This window comes from Saccostrea cucullata, unplaced genomic scaffold (genome assembly GCF_032062105.1).
Source record: "Saccostrea cucullata isolate Sc308-1 unplaced genomic scaffold, CSIRO_AGI_Scuc_v1 ctg3440, whole genome shotgun sequence".
Classification (NCBI taxonomy): domain Eukaryota; kingdom Metazoa; phylum Mollusca; class Bivalvia; order Ostreida; family Ostreidae; genus Saccostrea; species Saccostrea cuccullata.
The window spans coordinates 40399-43766 of record NW_026932444.1 but is presented as its reverse complement, the minus strand read 5'-3'; the positions used below and the strand labels follow the sequence as shown (position 1 = coordinate 43766).

Below are 3368 nucleotides of genomic sequence, written 5' to 3'. Positions count from 1 at the left end.
TGCAGCATATAATGGAAATGTAAGCGTATCAAATATCTAAATTGAGATTGGGTAATATGCATTAGACAATACTCTATGATCATGTTTGATTGAAATCTTACATAAAAAAGAGTACAAGAGGATTAAATCACTCAGCGTAAGAGTCTTTAAAGGAGACAAAATTTTGCATTACTGTCTATAGCCCAAGTAAATAGCTTAATTTTTAGAGATGGTAAATTCATATTCAAAATAACATTCTTGCTTTGCAATATATTTTACAGTTGATTTTTTAGTAATATTTTAATATAGGAAATGACGTAATCCATCTGTTAACAAAGAGAAAGAACTCGTCCCTTTATGTGTCCATCACTCTCCAGAATGGTACGACGCTGTATGAAACGTACGATCGATTCTCTATCTCCGATGAAACAGGGAAATATCAATTCTTTTTGGGAGGACCTGCCACAGGAACCTTAGGTATGTGACTGTGAGTGTCTACCATGCTAAGAAAAAGGAGAAAGGGTCAAAGAGTAAGAGCAACAAATATATACAGAGAATGCTGAGTTATATAAATGTGTTTATATTGTATTTCCAAAAAAAAGTCATGTTATATACACATTTATATAATTTATATTTTTTTCTCATTGCATTGTTCTGCTTTAATATTAAAAGAGAGCTCTGAAAAAATCCTGTTGCATCACGTGTATATTGTGTAGGAGTACATCACATCTGTTGTAAGCATGTGAAACTACATCATCACCTGTATCTTGTGTAGTAAATAACGTAGTACATGACAATTGTATCGTGTCGTAGTAAATAAAATCTATATCATGTGTAGTTCATGACATCTATATCGTATTGTAGTTCATCACATCTGCATTGTGTCGTAGTAATCACGCCTGTATTGTGTCGGAGTACGTACAATAATAATCTCCATATTTTGTCGGAGTACATCGAACCTGTATTTTTTATCAAAGTACATAATATATATATAAGAACAAGTCCAATTCATATATCATATCAGCGTAAATTCCTTTTATCGTCAGAGTAAATCACATACATAAAAATGCACTTTTTAAAGTTGGATTTAGAATTCCATTTTTTTCTTGGAATCTATGTTGTGTAAACGATCTCTCAGTATCTTTATCATGTGATACCATTACTTTCTCGGCTTGTAATCTTCTTAAAGGTAAAGCCACATTTCACCTACATAAGAGCACACCATTATAACCAAATAGTACATCACACGAAGTTTGTAGATCTTACTTATATGACAATCACAAAGAGTACAATAAATGTCCATGAGGTAGCTGTTTATTCAGATTGAAAACCATACAATGTTGTATGAAACTGTCAAGTGTCTATGAAAGATGAAGTATATGGAGCTATAAACAGACAAAGCTCAAAAGTCCATTAAACAATACAAAAAAAGAGCAGAGCAAACACTGAACTCCAAACGTCAGATATGGGATGAGATGCAGGACACCCACCCTCCATACGTCCCCGGTTCCTACGGCCATGATATGTACTACTAACAATTTTCCGTTCATTTTATAGGTGACAGGATGCTAGACACGGGTGATTCGTACAGAGATGTGTCAGGGATGTACTTCAGCACCCCGGACGTGGATAACGACAGACATGCCGGTCACTGTGCTGCTAACTGGTATGGAGGAGGAGGAGGAGGAGGCTGGTGGTATAACCACTGTCACTACGCCTTCCTCAATGGCATCTGGTCTTCATCCAAATGGAGTTGGGTTTGGTATCCACCAGTTGAAAAGGGCACAGAAGTCAAAGAAACTATGATGATGGTCAGGCGTCACTAGGTACGTCATGATTTCACGATGCGTCACTAAATGCTTCAATCTTATGTTATGCTGTATTTACTGGCGGTTTCGATTTTTTCGCTCACCTGAGCTGAAAGCTAAAGTGAGCTTTTCTGATCAAAATTTTTCCGTTGTCTGTCCTCGTTGTGGTCGTCGTCGTAGTCGTCGTTGTAAACTTTTCACATTTTCATCTTCTTCTTAACAACCACTGGGAAAATTTTAACCAAACTTGGCACAAAGTTTTCTTGGGTAAAGGGAATTCAAGTTTGTTCAAATGAAGAGCCACACACTTTTTCAAGGGGAGATAATTCGGAAATAGGGAAAATTTCGTGGTATGTTTTAAAAATCTTCCCAGGAACAAATGTACCAAGAAAGATGAAACAAACCGTGACCCCCGGGGGTAAGGTAGGGCCATAATGGCTGATCAAAGTTTTACATAGAAAAATTCTTTAAAAATCTTCTCAAGAATAGCAAAGCCATGATAAGTAATATTTATATGGAAGTATCCTTAGGTAATCTAGATACAAGTATGTTCAAATCATGACACCTGGGGGTAGGACGGGAACACAACATGGAATCAAGGTGCATAGGTTTGCTTAGAAAATTTCTTTAAAAATCTTCTTTTCAAGAATAGTAAAGCCATGATAAGTCATATTCGTATGGAAGCATCCTTAGGTAGTGTAGATTCAAGTTTCTCCAAGTCATGACCCCTGAGGGTAAGGTTGGGCCACAGTGTTAATTCAAATGTAAATGGTAATAAAGCCACAGGTAAGCAAAGATATATGCAAGCACCCTTAGTTAGTGTAGATTCAAGTCTGTTCAAATCACACTCTCCCCCCTTTAAGGATTGGTTGGGACCACTTATGGATTTAAAACTGTGAATAATAAAATGATTTCTGCTTTTTCCAAGCTACAATGCTCAGGTGAGCGATGTGGCCCATTGGCCTCTTGTCGTAGAAATGTTTCTCTAGATTATATTTATATTTCAGATTTAAGACGTTTTTACCAAACGCTCGGGGAAGAAAAATGCCAAGGGCACATATGCTACATACCATGATAGACGTTTTTATTATACCGTAGAACTCTTCTGATACAGGAATAATTTTTTTAAATTATCAATGCTATCAGGAAATTCATTTACTCTTTCTACCCTAATTCAAAATTAATGATTTATATAAAACGGAAATGCCTGTTAATGTGTACGCTTATCATAGTTTTAGCGGCTTTTATATTTTTCTGACACTAAATAACATTATCTAATTGATACAGTCATAAATACTTGACTTAAATAAACTGGAAATTCGATTTGATTTTTTGTTATTATTTACAATTAAGACCGCGGAACATTAACTGGCAAAATTGGAATTATACAGCCTACGTCATTTCTATCTGTTACAATCAAAACATTCAGTGATAGACAACGAAATGGGCGGGTACAATTCGACGCGGACGTTTGGAAAACATGGGATTGAAATTGCAGATCAAAATTCATTTTCAATCCACCTGAGCTGTTTTCAAAGCAAAGAGTGAATGTATGATCCAAAATGATTAATCAACTATATT

General features: G+C 35.7%; 1 long non-coding RNA gene across 1 annotated transcript; it reads left to right on the top strand.

Moving 5' to 3' along the window:
• The first annotated feature begins 240 nt into the window (after positions 1-240).
• On the top strand, positions 241-3053 carry LOC134235151 (uncharacterized). Its single transcript, XR_009985348.1, has 3 exons — positions 241-456; positions 1537-1805; positions 2795-3053. It is a non-coding gene; the product is annotated as an uncharacterized LOC134235151 (long non-coding RNA).
• Positions 3054-3368: the final 315 nt, after the last annotated feature.